Raw genomic sequence first — 19,280 nt, 5'->3', positions numbered from 1 at the left:
ATCCAGCAGGGGGCAATTAGATCATTTGAGGGCTGTGCTCAGCCAGAACACAGGAAATACTAAAGCTTCTTGTGTCCAGCTAAGTAAAAATGTTTAACATAGTAAGCCAATCTGGGGGAGGCTATTGTCAAACGCAATAGCAGATATAGGGGCCTGAGAGCAACCTTGACCAAGGGTAACTGTTTAACTCCCTCCCACCCCTGGGGTTTTGTTTCTGATATAATCTGCCTGCATACATAATTTGTGACCTTTATAGGCTGGTAATTTGGTAATTCCTTAAGTGTTATCCATCAAATTTACAAAAATGAGAACTATCCAATGCAACTGCTGTGGAGCCTTTATATTGAGGGTAATCATATGGAAACTTAAGGCTTGCCCCATTTGTTCAGAACTCTCTACCTTGGAAAAGGAACTGGCTGAAGTTAAAGCTGAATTAGCTTCAATAAAGAAAGTCCCAGCCACTTTACATTATTCAGGAATTAATTTCCCATTACCACAGAATAACCAAAAGTCAAGGAAAAAGAGATTTACTGTGGGCTCAGGAAGGATAAGACCTGTGACTCACAGACACCCATTATTGACAGCTGTGCAGCCTACAACTCTACCCCTCCACTCACACAGGGCATTAAGGAACTCAAAAAACAGTATTACCGTGGGCTCTGGAAGAATTAGACCTGTGATCTGGAGACACACACTGTGTCAAGTGCAACAAGTACAAAATACCTTCTCTGTACTAAATACTGAAGAAGTTCTTGAGAAAAAGATTGAAGTGTTATCTGAAAAGAGAGAAGAAACCCAATGCATACAGAAATTCCTGATCAGAAACCAAAGAAAAAAGCTCACTGTGATGGATGACTCTGTCATCAGAGGCACTAATCTTTTCCCTTGCACAAATGCAAAGGGAAAAGTGGATAACAAAACTCAACTAAAGAGGTCACAAAAGGAATCCAGGAGCAGCAGTAAACTGAACGAAGAAAGCTGGAAAGCTATGAGCACAAATGCTCGTAGTTTGGGCAATAAAATCCCAGATCTGCAAGCCCTAATGATGGAGGCGGAATTGGATGTTGTTGCTGTCACAGAAATATGGTTTACGGAATCTCATGACTGGGATATGGCAATACTAGGCTATAAAGGAAGGACAGAGAGGATAGGAGGGGGAGGAGTGGCTCTTTATGTCAGAAACAATATCCAAGCATCTGAGCTGCAAGGAAGATGGGGCAATGAAGACACACTATGGGCCAACCTAAAAAAAGATGGGGCATCCATTTTTATTGGAGTGGTTTACAGGCCTCCAAACCAAAAGGAAGAGCTGGACAGAGATCTGGTTGAAGACATCCAAAAGATAGGAAAGAAGGGAGAAGTGGTGATCGTTGGAGACTTTAATATGCCAGATGTAGACTGGAGAATCCCATCTGCAGAATCTAATAATACTAGAGAAATAGTGGATGCCCTGCAAGTAGCTTTGTTCAAACAAATAGTAATGAAACCCATGAGAGAAGGAGCTATACTCGACTTAGTGCTCACTAATGGAGATAATGTCTCTGATGTCCAGGTGAGCGCCCACCTCAGCAGCAGTGATCATCAAACGGTATGGTTTAATATCACAAAAAGGATACGGAAAAGAAGCACAAAGACCCGAGTTTTGCAGTTCAAAAACACGGACTTTGATGAAATGGGGAAGTACCTGGAGGAAGAACTAAAAGGCTGGGAGAACGAGAGAGATGTGGATCAACAGTGGGCCAATCTGAAAGGAGCAGTTACCAAGGCAACTAATCTATATGTTAGAAAAGTAAAGAAAAGCAAAAGAAAAATGAAACCTATCTGGTTCTTAAAGGAGGTGGCTGACAAAATAAAGGCCAAAAGAACAGCATTCAAGAAATATATAAAAGATCCCAAAGGGAGGAGCACAAAGAAGAATATCTGGTAGAACTGAAGGAGATGAAGAAATTAATCAAGACAGCAAAAAGTCAAGCAGAAGAGAGGATTGTCAAGGACGTAAAGAGAGGTGACAAAACATTTTTCAGATATATCAGTGAAAAGAGAAAAGTTCAAAGTGGTATAGTGAAATTGAAAGATGGAAAGGATCAATGTGTGGAGAGAGACAAAGAAATGGCAGAAATATTAAACGAATAATTCAGTTCTGTGTTCACTAAAGAGGACCCTGGAGAAGGACCGTCGCTAGTTAACAAGAAACTGGAGGGGAGTGGAGTAAATGTAACTCCATTTACAGTAGAGAATGTATGGGAAGAGCTGGGGAAACTGAAAGTGGACAAAGCCATGGGGCCTGATGAGGTTCATCCCAGGATACTGAGGGAGCTCAGAGATATGCTGGCAGGTCTGCTGTGTGACCTGTTCAATAGATCCCTAGAAATGGGAGTGGTGTCGAGTGATTGGAGAAGAGTGGTGGTGGTCCCGCTTTACAAGAGTAGGAACAGAGAAGAGGCTGGTAACTACAGACCAGTTAACCTCACTTCGGTGGTGGGAAAAGTAATGGAATCACTGTTGAAAGAGAGAATAGTGAACTATCTATAGTCGGGAGAATTGCTGGACCAGAGGCAGCATGGATTCACCAGGGGAAGATCCTGTCAGACAAATCTGATTGACTTTTTTGACTGGGTAACCAAGGAATTGGATCAAGGAAGAACACTCAATGTCATCTACTTGGATTTCAACAAAGCTTTTGATATGGTCCCGCATAGGAGACTGGTGAATAAAATGAGAAGCTTAGGAGTGAGTGCCGAGGTGGTGGCCTGGATTGCAAACTGGTTGACGGACAGAAGACAATGCGTGATGGTAAATGGAACTCTCTCTGAAAAGAGAGCAGTTTTAAGTGGTGTACCGCAAGGATCGGTGTTGGGACCGGTCCTGTTCAATATCTTTGTGAGCGACATTGCGGACGGGATAGAAGGTAAGGTTTGTCTTTTTGCGGATGACACTAAGATATGCAACATAGTGGACACACCGGAAGGAGTGGAGAGAATGAGACAGGATTTAAGGAAGCTGGAAGTGTGGTCGAAGATATGGCAGCTGAGATTCAATGCCAAGAAGTGCAGAGTCATGCATATGGGGAGTGGAAATCTGAATGAACTGTATTCGATGGGGGAAGAAAGGCTGATGTGCACGGAGCAGGAGAGAGACCTTGGGGTGATGGTGTCTAATGATCTAAAGTCAGCGAAACAATGTGACAAGGCGATAGCTAAAGCCAGAAGAATGCTGGGCTGCGTAGAGAGAGGAATATCGAGTAAGAAAAGGGAAGTGATTATCCCCTTGTACAGGTCCTTGGTGAGGCCTCACCTGGAGTACTGTGTTCAGTTCTGGAGACCGTATCTCCAAAGAGACTGAGACAAGATGGAGGCGGTCCAGAGAAGGGCGACCAACAAGGTGGAGGGTCTTCATTAAATGACTTATGGGGAGAGATTGAAGAATCTGAATATGTACACCCTGGAGGAAAGGAGGAGCAGAGGTGATATGATACAGACTTTCAGATACTTGAAAGGTTTTAATGATCCAAAGACAACGACAAACCTTTTCCGTCGGAAAAAAATCAACAGAACCAGAGGTCACGATTTGAAGCTCCAGGGAGGAAGATTCAGAACCAATGTCAGGAAGTATTTCTTCACGGAGAGGGTGGTGGATGCCTGGAATGCCCTTCCGGAGGAAGTGGTGAAGACCAGAACTGTGAAGGACTTCAAAGGGGCGTAGGATAAACACTGTGGATCCATAAAGTCTAGAGGATGTGAATGAAGATAGGGTGGCTCGCGGGAATGACAGCTACTACCTGGAGATAATACCCTTATTCAATAAACATACACACGGTTAATGCGACTCCAACATTGCTCTAAGCTTCAACGGCAAGAGGAAATGTGGAAAAAAGGATTTGCATTCACAAAAAAGCGGGGAGTAGCTTGCTTGTTACGGCAGTTACTACCCCAAACCAAATAAGCCTGATACTTCACTTTCAATGCATATCCAGCATAGCTCTCTGCTTCAACGGCAGGGGAGAAAGACTGATACTTCATGCATATCCAGCATAGCTCTCTGCTTCAACGGCAGGGGAGAAAGATCGATACTTCACGCATATCCAGCATAGCTCTCTGCTTCAACGGCAGGGGGAATGAAGAAAACTGGATGTATATACAGACAACAACCAACAAGGACTGAATAACATAGTCTGGGTAAACAAATAAGCATGGGTGTAGCTTGCTTATTGCGGCGGTTACTACCCCTAACTAATTAAGTTAGATATTTCACTTAGATGCAGTTCCAACACTGCTCTCTACATTAATGGTGGGGGTGGAAGGGAAATAGAACCAAAAGGTTACTAAGAGCCAAGAGAAACAGATAAGTATGAGAAAAAAAAAAGTGTGAAGCTTGCTGGGCAGACTGGATGGGCCTTTTGGTCTTCTTCTGCCCTCGTTTCTATGTTTCTGTGTAAGGGGAAGCCATGTATAGGTATTAATTAGCTTGAATAAAAGCCTGTTCAAATAGCCACGTTTTTATCTGCTTCTTAAAGCTATTTATATTTGCCTCTGTTTGAATATCGAGGGGCAGCGAATTCCACACTTTGGGTCCAGCCAGAGATAATGACCTTTCCCTAACTGAAATTAGATGGGCTAATTTTGGTGACAGTATTGTTAATAAAGCTTGACCAAGTGATCTCAGGTTACGAGATGGAACGTGGATACTGAGTGAAGCCATTCAGTGTTATTACCATATATAGCTTTATGAATTAATGTCAAGCATTTATATTGAATTCGAAACTGAACTAGTAACCATTGTAATTTCTTCAAGATAGGGGAGACATGATCGAATTTCTTTGTGTTAGTCAAGAGCCGTGCCACAGCATTCTGCAATAACTGCAAAGGTCGAATGGTTGAGATTGGTACACCTAGTAGCAGTGCATTGCAATAGTCCAGTTTTGGTAGAATAAGGGCATGGAGTACAATGCGAAAATCATTAGAGTGTAATAAAGGTTTCAATTTTTTTAAGATTTGTAATTTATAAAAGCCGTCTTTCAAGATAACTTTTATTGACGCTTTCATGCTCAGCTCTGAATTGAGAATACAGGCCAAATCCCTTGCTTCAAATCTAATATTATAGGATGGGGTGCAGGATAAAATGTCTGACTCCATTTTTTCAGTAACTTTGTTGCTTATAAGCAGTATTTCAGTTTTGGTGTTATTAAGTGCTAATTACATGTGTGTGAGTAGCTGTTTAATAGATTTATATTAGATGTCCCATAGATTCAATGTAGACTGAAGAGAGTCTTTTATAGGTAGTAAAATTTGAACATCGTCTGCAAATAAAAAATGTACCAGCCCTAAACCTGCTAGAAACCTACAAAGAGGGGCCATATATATACTAAACAGGGTTGGGGACAGGGAAGAACCCTGAGGCACTCCTATCTGGAGGTCCACTATATCAGATTCTTCGGTTCCTAATTTTACTTTATAGGACTTATTAGTGAGGAAAGATCTAAACCAGGCCAAAGTAGTATCAGTAAGGCCAATTTCTTGGAGTCTTACAATGAGGGCTTCGTGATTGACAGTGTCAAACGCCACTGAGATATCTAAAAGGATTAAAAGATAAGAATTATTCTGATCAAAGCCTCTTTGGATAGTGTCTGATAGTGTCTGATAGTGTAATCAGTTATTAAAGCAAAGCCCAATTTCTAGACTTCTTAGGCACTCAACACCAAACCAACCCCACAACTTAAGGCTCTTTTGACTAATGAGAATTAGTGTTAATGCAAGTAGTTAACAAAGGTTAAAGAGGCATCAGTGCATGTTAATGGGCTTGCATTAATGTAAACAGGGATTTTTGCAGTAATGTGCTTTAATAAGTAAAATATTTTAAAAGGCTGCTAAAATACAAGAGGCAATTTTCAAACTGCAGAGTCTACGGGTACTTTTCACCCCAATGCACAATATTCAATGGGAAAAGACATATCAGGTACAAAGCACCCACAAACGTTTGCACCTGCTTTTAGTGTGGGTAGATTTTTTCATGGAAAATAGTGCTAATAGATGTTGGGTTTGTGGCATGTTGTGGACTCTTGGTTGCCGTGGCGATGACTCCTCCCATGGGGAGGGGCCCCGTTAGGAACCACAGCGATAGGCTAGACTCTAGTAAGCAGACACTGAGGAAAGAAAGCTTTATTGTACTCCTGATGTAAGTTGAATCTTGCTTCAAGGCAGGGATAGTACTGTAAGCCAGCGATATCACAGTAAGCTCAGACAGTCTCTATAGATGATGGTCTCACCTGGATGTAGCAAGGTTGGGTAGTGTTCCGCAGCACGGGATAAGCCGAACCTGAAGGGTGAAATAGGAGAGCTGGAGTGTAGCGATACTCAGAGTGGCAGTGCTGGTAACGTACTTGGTAGAAGAATGGAGAGAGGGACCCGAGGTCCAAGGTGCAGGATACCCTGAGCAGGATAGGCTCTCGAGGAGTGAGTACCTAGTGCGCCGAAGGATCCTGGAAGAAAGTAGACAGTACCCCCCGAGGAGCGGGTGTCCAAGGTTAGGTAGTTGAACCCCTAAGGGCAGATAGAAGCGAGAGGCCCCCGAGGAGCGGGTACCCAGAGCTTCTGTTGGAGCGAGTTACCCCAGAGGGTGAAGAGGAATCCAGACGAGCAGCTTAAAAGTGGTCAGAGTAGCAAAACCCAAGTCCTTGCTAACTCATCGGGCTATAGCGGAGCGGAGGTTTAAATACCCTTCCTTAAGCTAGACCACTAGGTGCTGCCTATCCTACCCGGAGGACCTTCAGTTCCTGCCTTGTACCTGTTGTCTCCAGTACTCTTGGTTCCGGTCTAGCTCGCCTGTTCACTGACAGCCGCTCACCTCTATTCTTGGTGGCCACACCTTTCCGTCATCTCTCCAAGAGACCCCCAGAGGCCCACCTAAGTCCAGGCAGTCTGGGAACAGTGGCCAATCCAGGTTACAAGTAGCAGTAATAGCAGTGGCTATTCCCTAAGTCAACCTGATTAATAGCAGTTAATGGATTTCACCTCCAGTAACTTATCCAAACATTTTTAAACACAGCTACACTAACTGCCTTACCACGTCCTCTGGCAACAAATTCCAGAGTTTAATTTGCATTGAGTGAAAAATAATTTTCTCCAATTTGTTTTAAATGTGCTACTTGCTAACTTCATGGAGTGCCCCCTAGTCCTTCTATTATCCCAAAAGGTAAATAACAAATTCACATTTATCTATCCTAGACCTCTCATGATTTTATTGACCTCTACCATATTTCCCCCTCAGCTGACTCTCCTCCAAGCTGAACAGCCCTAATCTCTTTAGCCTTTCCTCATAGGGGAGCCATTCTATCCCCTTTATATTTTGGTCGCCCTTCTCTGTACCTTCTCCAGTGCAACTATATCTTTTTGTGAGATGCGGTGCCAGACTTGTACACAGTACTCAAGGTGTGGTCTCACCATGGAGCGATACAGAGGCATTATGACTTTTTCCATTTTATTCACCATTCCCTTCCTAGTAATTCCTAACATTCTCTTTGCTTTTTTGACTGTCGCAGCACACTGAGCCAACAATTTCAATGTATTATGCACTGTGACACCTAGATCTTTTTCCTGGGTGATAGCTCCTAATAAGGAGCCTAACATTGTTTAACTACAGCAAGGATTATTTTCCCCACTATATGCAACAGCTTGCACTTGTCCACATTAAATTTCATCTGCCATATGGATGCCCAATCTTCCAGTCTCACAAGTTCCCCATGCAATTTATCACAATCTGCATGTGATTTAACTATGCTGAATAATTTTATATCATTTGCATAATAATTTACCACCACTGACCCAGCTCGATATTGAACGTTTTCTGTCCGCTCCAGAAGTTCAGGGAACTGAGGAGCCCGGTGGGAATCCCTGTGGAAGAGAGCAGGGAGTTCCCTTGGAGGAAGCTTCCCTGAGCCCTGACCAGCGCCAACCCCCAGCCCAGCGTGACCTCGGAGGGAACCTACTCTGACGCTCCCCGATGACGCGGTAGAGTCGACAGAGCAGGAGGGGGAAATTGCCTCGGAAGCAGCGCGAGCTGAAAACTCTCCGAACGCCGCGGAAGGAATCAGCCCCGGCGAAAGAGGAGAGGAGAACGGGCCGCAGAGCACCGGAGGAATTGCGAGAGAAGGGGTGCCTGCAGATGGAACTCGAGCCCAGAGGACATCAGATGCTGGGGGTGAGTCCACTGTCATTCCACCTAGACCAGAGACAATAACTTTGGAGACTATATGGGAGGTAATGGTGGGACTCGGGGCCTCCATGAACAGACTAGAAAGAAAAATGGATTCTGTTGCCCACAATTCACAGCAGAGAGTAGACGAATTCCAGTAACAGTTAACACAAATTTCAAACAAGGTCGGCGTGGCAGAAAATAAGATTAAAGCAATACAAGACTTCAATGGGACAATTCTTAGAGACCAAATATCCTGTTTAAGACGTTTGGAGGCTATTGAAAATAGCTCAAAATATTTGAATATAAGGATTTTAAATTTCCCAAAAATAGTGGGAGAAATCCCCTTTACTACATTAAAAAGATTCCTCACTGAAGCTCTCTCTTTTTTGCCTGAAAATATGCCATCCATAAATTGTTGTTACTTTGTGAATAAGAGAGCCTCAGCAGGAGGACCAAATCAAGTTAATGTTTCAGTTAACTTAACAAGTTTCTTGGAAAATTCCAGTATGGATGTGATAGAGAGGGGTACCCTCTTGGCATCCTTTATCTATAAACAGGATGTGAACTCCATCATGAAAGCATATTTTAGGAAGTTTCCCTTGAATTATTATGACCAGCCGGTGAAATTATTTCCTGATGTGGCTCAGGCCACTCAAATCAGGAGAAAAGAATTTCTCACCTTTCGACAGAAAGTTATAGAATTAGGTTTTACTTTTGTCTTACGTTACCCCTGTAAATGTATTTTGAAAAAAGGCACTGAAGTATTCATATTTTTTCAGTTTGACCAGTTAAAAAAATTTGTGGAAGCCAGACAACCTACCACTTCTCCAATATCTCCTAATGAATAGAGGGTTGAATTTAGAAATGCTGGAGTATAAAGCTATGTAAATGCCCTATTTGAACGTATAGTTATTTTTCTTAGGAATTCTCTTCTAAGTTTTCACCTGCCTCTCACTTTAAAGTTTCTATACAAATGCTTTAGTTAAAGTGCAATAAATAATGTATCAATATGAAGGTGATGGTTAGACTGAATGATGTATATTACATTATGGTATATCTATGTAACTTGCACCATATGTTGTTAATATGATTTTTTCTCTTGATTTGTAAATGAAAATCTAATAAATAAAGAATTAAAAATAAATAAATAAATAAATAAAAATAAAAGCATAAATTTGGCTTCCAGCACCTTCCTATGTTGTTGATGCCCACATGTACTGTGACAGTCAAGTCCTCCCTGGAACTCTCTAATATCCTATTTAGGTGGCGTGTGAGGTCCACCATCTTCACAACAGGCAAGTGGGTTACCAAACAATCTTTATGTCCTCCAGCCACCCAGCTATCCATATTCCTAATGATTGAATCACCAACTATGATGGTCACCTAACCCTTCCCTCCGGGGTACAAGCCCTTGGAGTCCCATCCTCGATGTGAGAGGATATTACATTACCTGGAGATCTGGACCTAGCTACACGATCACTTCCTGCTGCACCAAGGTGATGCTTTCTGTCCAGGTGAACTTGCCTCTCCAAGGCAGCACAGGGGCTGCCAAACTGGAGTTGGGAATTGGCTACTATATACCACTCTGTCTGCCTCAGCCCTTCCAGGTCTGCCAGTCTAGCCTCCAGAGATTGGACTCATTCTCTGAAAGCCAGGAGCTCTGCACTGAACACATACATACAACCACTCACCATCTGGCAGATAATCATACATTTTTTATTTATTTTTTATTTATTTGAGTTTTTCTATACCGGCATTCACGGGGATTCGTATCATGTCGGTTTACATAAAACAGGGGGGTGATCAATACATTATAAACGTGCATAAATATAACATGAGTATACATTTTATACAATTACAAATTATAACAAGTTATAAAAGTGCGCAGAAAAATCAGTTACAATAAAACAAGGATGGTTCTAACTGGGAGAGGAAGAAGAAGATGATAGAAATTTAACAAGAATAAGAACGTGCAGTGTTTGGTATGTCAGTATCCGTTTAGTGGGAGATTCATGTGGCATTCAGTACATGTGGAGTTTGAAGGAGTTAATAAACATGTGGATAAAGGTGAACCGGTAGATATAGTATACTTGGATTTTCAGAAGGCGTTTGACAAAGTTCCTCATGAGAGGCTTCTAGGAAAAGTAAAAAGTCATGGGATAGGTGGCGATGTCTTTTCGTGGATTGCAAACTGGCTAAAAGACAGGAAACAGAGAGTAGGATTAAATGGGCAATTTTCTCAGTGGAAGGGAGTGGACAGTGGAGTGCCTCAGGGATCTGTATTGGGACCCTTACTGTTCAATATATTTATAAATGATCTGGAAAGAAATACGACGAGTGAGATAATCAAATTTGCAGATGACACAAAATTGTTCAGAGTAGTTAAATCACAAGCAGATTGTGATAAATTGCAAGAAGACCTTGTGAGACTGGAAAATTGGGCATCCAAATGGCAGATGAAATTTAATGTGGATAAGTGCAAGGTGATGCATATAGGGAAAAATAACCCATGCTATAATTACACGATGTTGGGTTCCATATTAGGTGCTACAACCCAAGAAAGAGATCTAGGTGTCATAGTGGATAACACATTGAAATCGTCGGTTCAGTGTGCTGCGGCAGTCAAAAAAGCAAACAGAATGTTGGGAATTATTAGAAAAGGAATGATGAATAAAACGGAAAATGTCATAATGCCTCTGTATCGCTCCATGGTGAGACCGCACCTTGAATACTGTGTACAATTCTGGTCGCCGCATTCAAAAAAGATATAATTGCGATGGAGAAGGTACAGAGAAGGGCTACCAAAATGATAAGGGGAATGGAACAACTCCCCTATGAGGAAAGACTAAAGAGGTTAGGACTTTTCAGCTTGGAGAAGAGACGACTGAGGGGGGATATGATAGAGGTGTTTAAAATCATGAGAGGTCTAGAACGGGTAGATGTGAATCGGTTATTTACTCTTTCGGATAGTAGAAAGACTAGGGGACACTCCATGAAGTTAGCATGGGGCACATTTAAAACTAATCGGAGAAAGTTCTTTTTTACTCAACGCACAATTAAACTCTGGAATTTGTTGCCAGAGAATGTGGTTCGTGCAGTTAGTATAGCTGTGTTTAAAAAAGGATTGGATAAGTTCTTGGAGGAGAAGTCCATTACCTGCTATTAAGTTCACTTAGAGAATAGCCACTGCCATTAGCAATGGTTACATGGAATAGACTTAGTTTTTGGGCACTTGCCAGGTTCTTATGGCCTGGATTGGCCACTGTTGGAAACAGGATGCTGGGCTTGATGGACCCTTGGTCTGACCCAGTATGGCATTTTCTTATGTGGCATTCAGTACAAAAGACTGGAAGTCCCTTATTTCGCTGCTGGACTTTTTTGTGATTAAGTTTTTATTAAACACAAATAGAATATACATACCAACTGTGATATCATATGATATCCATACATAGTAATGGACTACATACAATGTTAGGTATTCACAATCTGTTGTCTAGGATCTAGTTTCCATTTTCTTCCCTCCCAATAATTTCCCCCTCTGTCCCCCCTCACAATTCCCCAATTGGCTCAAACCAGGCTATGTATATCTATAGTAGGTGTCCAGAATATATATTTCATAGGTAGTCCCATTGGACCACCACTTGTTATATAGTTTCCATATAGCTTGAAAATGTGTTAATGTCTCATTTCGCATTGTTGTAAGCTTCTTGATGTAACTTATATTGTCCAGTCGATGTGTAAATGAGTCCAAAGTAGGAATATCTTCTCTTTTCCAATGTGCAGCTACTTCATATCTAGATGCTACCAACATTTGAACCATAAATTTCAGTTACTTCAGTGTCCAATCATTTGGGATGATTGAAAGCAGGTATATTTTTGGGTCTAAAGGAATTGTAATTCCTATTATTTCAAAAATCATCGCTTTCACTTTGACCCAGAAAAGTTTAATTTTTTCGCAGTCCCACCATTTATGCCTAAATATATCCACTGATCCACATTTCCACCAACATAAATCAGAAACATTAAGATTATATTTTATGCAAGAGACATGGTGTCAAGTACTAATGGTATATAATCTTGTAGCTATTTTCTATTATAAGAGCTAAAATAGAGCTTTTTGTAGCTCAGACTAAAACACTGGTCTGAATCAATTTCTTCTAATTCTCCCCCTAAATCAGATTCCCATTTTCAAATGTGTTTAGGTTTATCATTCAATATTGGTATTATTAACTTTTGAATTTTTTATATCAGCCCTTTTTCAGCTCTACACTTTGTACATAGCTCTTCAAATGCATTAAATGATCTCACAATTCCTTGAAAGATCATTTTGTTGGCCAAAAAGTGTTTCATTTGAAGATAGCCAAACCAATCGTTTTTTGTTAAGCCATATTTTCTTACTAATTCTTCAAAAGCAATAACCTTATTATGTTGACAAAATTACAATAATGTATGGTTAGACCACATTTCCACATCCCTCACTGTCTCATACATTAGTGGTGCATAATTTTCTTTAAACATTTGTCTTCAATCCTGGCATATATTTACCCTAAGTATTTTATTTTCCCTTTAGCTCATTGGAATGGGAATGCCAATTTCATTCTACTTGTTCCATTGGTAGATTCAAATTCAGTATTTCAGATTTTCCAATATTGACCCAAAACCCAGAAACCTTACAGTAGGCATCCAATTCCTTTACTAAAATGGGGAAAGTTAAAAATGGTTGTCTACATTTTAACATTATTGTGTTCGTAGTTAATTTAGGTTGCTAAGGATTTAGGAAAATATAAACTAAAGTTCTTTATATTTACAAGTTATATTTAATGTTAATTTGGCAAAAGCCTGCAAGAGGAGAATTAATCTGTTGATAAGGGTTGGGTCACTTTCTTGTTTTAGATAAATCTCTGAGTTTTGGTATGAAAATGTCTCTTCTCCTCTTAAATGGGATGAGCCTATAAATCAAAGAATCTGCTTAGGTGTGGGTGGGAGTTGGGGTATGTGTAAGGGAAAGAAAGACACGCTTAGAATTACCTACCTTTCTTTTCTTTATGTCAGGCACACAAACTTAGAACTAACTACCTTTCCTTTTTAATGAAGTAAAGATTAGTTTACTTCACAATCTCACTCTCCCCCTAACTTTAAGTCCCAAAATTATCCAGTAAAGCAATACTCACTGATCTTCTTCAGTGTTGGTGTTTGAGGTAGTTGTGGGTGATCCTTGGGCTGGTGGCAGATGACCACGCCCCCGGGGGAAGATCCCGAGAGGGACCACCGGTCAGGCTCAGAGTATGGAGACAGACACACACTAGTTCTTTTATTAAACAGTATATGGAACTACCAGAGGTGGCAGTAGTGAGCTGGAAGTGCCCGGCAGGGCTGTAGTCCCTCAGGTACTGGAACAGCGATCCTGGATAACTGAGCTGTAGAGAAACTGAATATAATGAGTAGGCAGGGTATGCAGAGTTCAGGAACAGAACCTTGATGGTAACACTCACACAATAGTCTCTAGAAGTAGTCCAGGTGTTGGAATACGTTAGGCCCTCGAGGAGCGAGTACCTGGTTCCAGGGAAAGCTCTGAAAGAGAGAAGGTAACTCACTGGTGTAATAGGCAGCGATGACTTCCAGGCAGAATAAGTATTCAGCAACCAGTCTGGGGACATGGGCCCTTGAGGAGCGAGTGCTGGTTCCTGACTGTGACCTGAAAAACAAAGAGAGAGCGAGGCCCCCGAGGAGCGGGTACCCCTGTTAAGTCCGAGGAGGCAGAGTAGCTTAGAATGAATCCTATCCTTGCTAACTCGATTATTAGCGATTTCTAAGACTTTATATATCCGGAACTGATGACGTCATCTCAGGGGGACGCCCCTGAGGTTCTCGCCACTGCTGGTACATCAGTCGGGGCTGCACCATGTCTAAGGGCGCCTTAGACCCTTGTGAATCATGGCGGATTGCAGCGTTGAGCTGTTCCGGGGACGCCGGAGGAAGACGGCAGAATGACGCCGCGGCAGCCAACCTTCCACTTGAGCAAGAGGGAGTTGCCAAGGAGGTAAGGAGGGCAGAGTGGAGACATCGAGCAGCGACGGTCGCAACATTCAGCAACTAGAAAAATCTTCTTCTGCTCTCTATGTTCCTTCAGGATTCTCTTATGCTTCTTAATGTAAAATTATTGAAGAAACTTTTATACTGTGTACTGTGATTAACTGTGTGGTCACGGGTTACATTGCTGCCCGGAAAATTTCCTGAGAGATGTCCTGGGTATATTATTAGGAAGCTTGGAGACACTGTTTCTCCCCCTTTAAGATTGTCGTGAACCTGTACTGTTAATAATTTTCTCTTCTAGGATTGGCCCCCCCTCTCTTGGCACATGGTAAATCTAAATACCTCAAAGGGGAAAGCATAAGGAATGGTTGAAGGCTTAGCAGTTAAGATTCACTGCCAAAACAGAAAGTGAAGAGTCATGTATTTGTGATGCGAAATGTATGTGATGGAGGGTGGTGGGCAGGGGTGGAGGAGGAGGTAAGAGACAGATGAGCACAGACTGGAAGAGAGACTTTGGAGTGATAGTATCTGATGATCTGAAGGTAGCGAAACAGTGTGGCAGGCCAGTGACTAGTACAAGAAAGATGTCAGGAAATATATATTTATGTAATGGGATTCCCTCTTATTAGTAGAATACCAACAATATCAAACATTTTTTGTGAGTTTCATAAATTAGGTGTTGTGATACACAAAGTCAAATTTTTCTCCCTTCTTTAGGTTTTGATTTTTGCTCAGAAAATATATGCTTTCATGAAAAGGGTGATGGAATTCAAAAGGGAATGTGATAAACACAGATGATTCTTACTGGCAAGAGGATGGAAATGAAGCACTGGGGTAACCTGTGGTAAGAACATAAGAACATAAGAAAATGCCATACTGGGTCAGACCAAGGGTCCATCAAGCCCAGCATCATGTTTCCAACAGAGGCCAATCCAGGCCATAAGAACCTGGCAAGTACCCAAAAACTAAGTCTATTCCTTGTTACCATTGCTAATGGCAGTGGCAGTGGCTATTCTCTAAGGGGCGGATTTTAAAAGGAGCGCGAATAGCCTACTTTTGTTTGCACTCCAGGCGCAAACAAAAGTACGCTGGATTTTAGTAGATACGCGCGGAGCCGTGCGTATCTGCTAAAAACCTGGATCGGCGCGCGCAAGGCTATGGATTTTGTATAGCCGGCGCGCGCCGAGCCGCGCAGCCTACCCCCATTCCCTCCAAGGCCACTCCGAAATCGGAGCGGCCTCGGAGGGAATCCTCTAACGCCCTCCCCTCACCTTCCCCTCCCTTCCTCTACCTAACCCACCCGCCCGGCCCTGTCTACACCCCCCCCTTACCTTTGCTGGGGGATTTACGCCTCCCAGAGGGAGGCGTAAATCCCCGCGCGCCAGCGGGCCTCCTGCGCGCCGGGCCGCGACCTGGGGGCGGGTACGGAGGGCGCGGCCACGCCCCCAGACCGCCCCGGGCCGTAGCCACGCCCCCATACCCGCCCCCAAAACGCTGCCGACACGCCCCCGAAACGCCGCGACGACCGGGCCCGCCCCCGACACGCCCCCCTCGGAGAACCCCGGGACTTACGCGAGTCCCGGGGCTCTGCGCGCGCCGGTAGGCCTATGTAAAATAGGCTTCCCGGCGCGCAGGGCCCTGCTCGCCTAAATCCGCCCGGTTTTGGGCGGATTTAGGCGAGCAGGGCTCTGAAAATCCGCCCCTAAGTGAACTTAATAGCAGGTAATGGACTTCTCCTCCAAGAACTTATCCAATCGTTTTTTAAACACAGCTATACTAACTGCACTAACCACATCCTCTGGCAACAAATTCCAGAGTTTAATTGTGCGTTGAGTAAAAAAGAACTTTCTCCGATTAGTTTTAAATGTGCCCCATGCTAACTTCATGGAGTGCCCCCTAATCTTTCTATTATCCGAAAGAGTAAATAACCGATTCACATCTATCCGTTCTAGACCTCTCATAATTTTAAACATCCCTATCATATCCCCCCTCAGCCGTCTCTTCTCCAAGCTGAAAAGTCGTAACCTCTTTAGTCTTTCCTCATAGGGGAGCTGTTCCATTCCCCTTATCATTTTGGTAGCCCTTCTCTGTACCTTCTCCATCGCAATTATATCTTTTTTGAGATGCGGGGACCAGAATTGTACACAATATTCAAGGTGCGGTCTCACCATGGAGCGATACAGAGGCATTATGACATTTTCCGTTTTATTCACCATTCCCTTTCTAATAATTCCCAACATTCTGTTTGCTTTTTTGACTGCCGCAGCACACTGAACCGACAATTTCAATGTGTTATCCACTATGACGCCTAGATCTCTTTCTTGGGTTGTAGCACCTAATATGGAACCCAACATTGTGTAATTATAGCATGGGTTATTTTTCCCTATATGCATCACTTATCCACATTAAATTTCCCTATGTGCATCACTTATCCACATTAAATTTCATCTGCCCTATATGAGAGGAACCTGCACAGAGCAACTGTTAAAACCCTGAACAAGTAGGTGAGGGGGGTAACCTGCACAGAGTGGCAGTTACAACCCTGATCAAGAAGGTGAGGGGGGTAACCTGCATAGAGTTACCACCCAGGAAAGAGATCTAGGCGTCATAATGGATAATACATTGAAATTATCAACTCAGTGTGCTGTGGTGATCAGAAAAGCAAACAGAATGTTAGGAATAATTAGGAAGAGAATGTCAAATAAAACGATGGATGTCTTGTCGCTGAATCTCAAAAAAGATATAGTTGCACTGGAGAAAGATCAGAGAAGGGCGACCAAAATGATAAGGGGCATGGAATGGCTCCCCTATGAGGAAAGGCTAAGGAAGTTAACGCTGTTCAGTTTGGAGAAGAGATGACTGAGGGGGGAATATGATAGAGGTCTACAAAATCATGAAAGGACTTGAACAGGTTAATATAAATCGGTTATTTACTCTCTCAGATAATAGAAGGACTAGGGGGTACTCCATGAAGTTATCAAGTAGGTCATTTAAAACAAATCGAAGAAAATTCTTTTTCACTCAGTGCATAGTTCTGAAATTCCTTGCCAGAGGATATGGTTACAGGAGATAGTGTAACTGGGTTTAAAAAAGGTTTGAATAAGTTCCTAGCGGAAAAATCCATAAACTGCTATTAATTAATAAGCGATAGTAGCTTGAGATTTATTTAATGTTTGGGTTCTTGCCAGGTACTTGTGACTTGGATTGGCCACTGTTGGACACAGGATACTGTGACCCAGTATGGCATAACTTATGTTGGTATGTACATCCCTGAACACTTTATTGGGCAGATTGACAGGACCACTTTTGTCTTTATCTGCTGTCATTTACCAAGTTATTATTATTATTTATTGAATTTAATATACTTCTTGTAATCCAATAAGAAACCAGGCAGTTTTTACTATGTAAAAGTTAATAATCTTTTTCAAGTACATTTAAAGCAAAAAGCTGTGAGTCTTGAGCTGCTAAATGACTGTGGGGGGTAAAAGGGGTACTCACGGAGAACAAGGAAATAACAGAAAAACTGAATGAACTCTTTGCCTTAGTCTTTACTAGGGAGGATGTTGAGAACATACCCACACCAGAAACATCCTTTGATGGTAATGATAAAGATCAGTGGAAACAAATTTCTGTGATAATGGAGGATGCAATAGATCAAATTGACAAACTAAAGTGTAACAAATTACCAGGACCAGAGGTTATCCATCTCAGAATCCTACCTTTTAAAATAGCCACAATACCTGAAGCCTGGAGGATGGCCAATAAAATTCCGAAATTTAAAAAGGAATATGGAGTGATCCAGTAAGCTATAGACCATTAAGCCTGACGTTGGTGCCGGACAAAACGGTAGAAACTATTCCTAAAAATCAAAATTACTGTTCATATTTAAATACATGACTTAATGGTGAAGAGTCAACATGGCTTTAGGAAAAGGAAGTCTTGCCTTACAAATCTTTTAGAATAAACATGTAGGTAAAGGTGAGTTGGTTGATATAGGAGTAGATTTTCAAAGGGTTATGCGCGTAATATACGTGCGTAACCCCCGAAAACCTACCCCTGCGCGCGCCGAGCCTATTTTGCATAGGCTCGGCGGTGCGCACAAGCCCCGGGACGCATGTATGTCCCAGGGATTTGAAAAAGGGGCAGGGCCGGGGGTGGGGTGGCGGTCCAGCGGCCATGCCGGAGATTCGCGCGCTGGCAGCTGGCCAGCGTGCGCAAGTTACGCCTGCCAGAGTTACGCATGCGGCAGAGCGCCCATGTTATAAAATCGGGTGTACATTTGTGCGCGCCGGGTAGCGGGCACAAATGTACCCCCGCGCGCGTAAGACTTAAAATCTGGCCTATAGTGTATTTGGATTTTCAGAAGACATATAAAATCCCTCATGAGAGACTCCTGGAAATTAAAAAGCCATGGGATAGAAGGCAGAGTCCAACTGTGTATTGGTAAACTGGTTAAAAGACAGGAAACAGAGGGTAGGACTAAATGGCCAGTTTTGCAAATGGAGAAAGGTCATTAGTGGAGTGCCACAGGGATCTGTACAGGGACCTCTACTGTTTAACAAATTCATAAATGATCTGGAAAAGTGAATAATGAATAAGGTGATCAAATTTGCAGATGACACGAAATTATTCCAAATTGTTAAAACAGCAGCATATTGTAAAGAGTCGCAGAAAAACTTGGAGATTGGACATCTGAATGGTAGAAGACATTTAGGGGTAGATTTTTTAAGTTATGTGCGGGTGTAGATTTGATCGCGTAACCCGGCGCGAACAAATCTACGCCCAATTTTATAACATGCGTGCGCTGCCGCGCGCATGTTATAAAATCCAGGGTAGGTGCGTGCAGGGAGGTGCACAATTGTGCAACCTGCGTGTGCTGAGCCAAGCAGCCTGCCTCCGTCCCCTCCGAGGCCGCTCCAAAATTGCAGCGGCCTCGGAGGGAACTTTTTTTCCTGCCCCTCCCCGCTTTCCCCTCCCTTCCCCTACCTAACCCACCCCCCAGTCCTAACTAAATCCCCCCCTACCTTTGTGCAGAAAGTTACGCCTGCCTGAGGTAT

The sequence above is a fragment of the Rhinatrema bivittatum genome, chromosome 2 (assembly GCF_901001135.1).
Source record: "Rhinatrema bivittatum chromosome 2, aRhiBiv1.1, whole genome shotgun sequence".
In the NCBI taxonomy this organism is placed as follows: Eukaryota; Metazoa; Chordata; class Amphibia; order Gymnophiona; family Rhinatrematidae; genus Rhinatrema; species Rhinatrema bivittatum.
Note: the sequence above shows the minus strand (reverse complement) of the source record.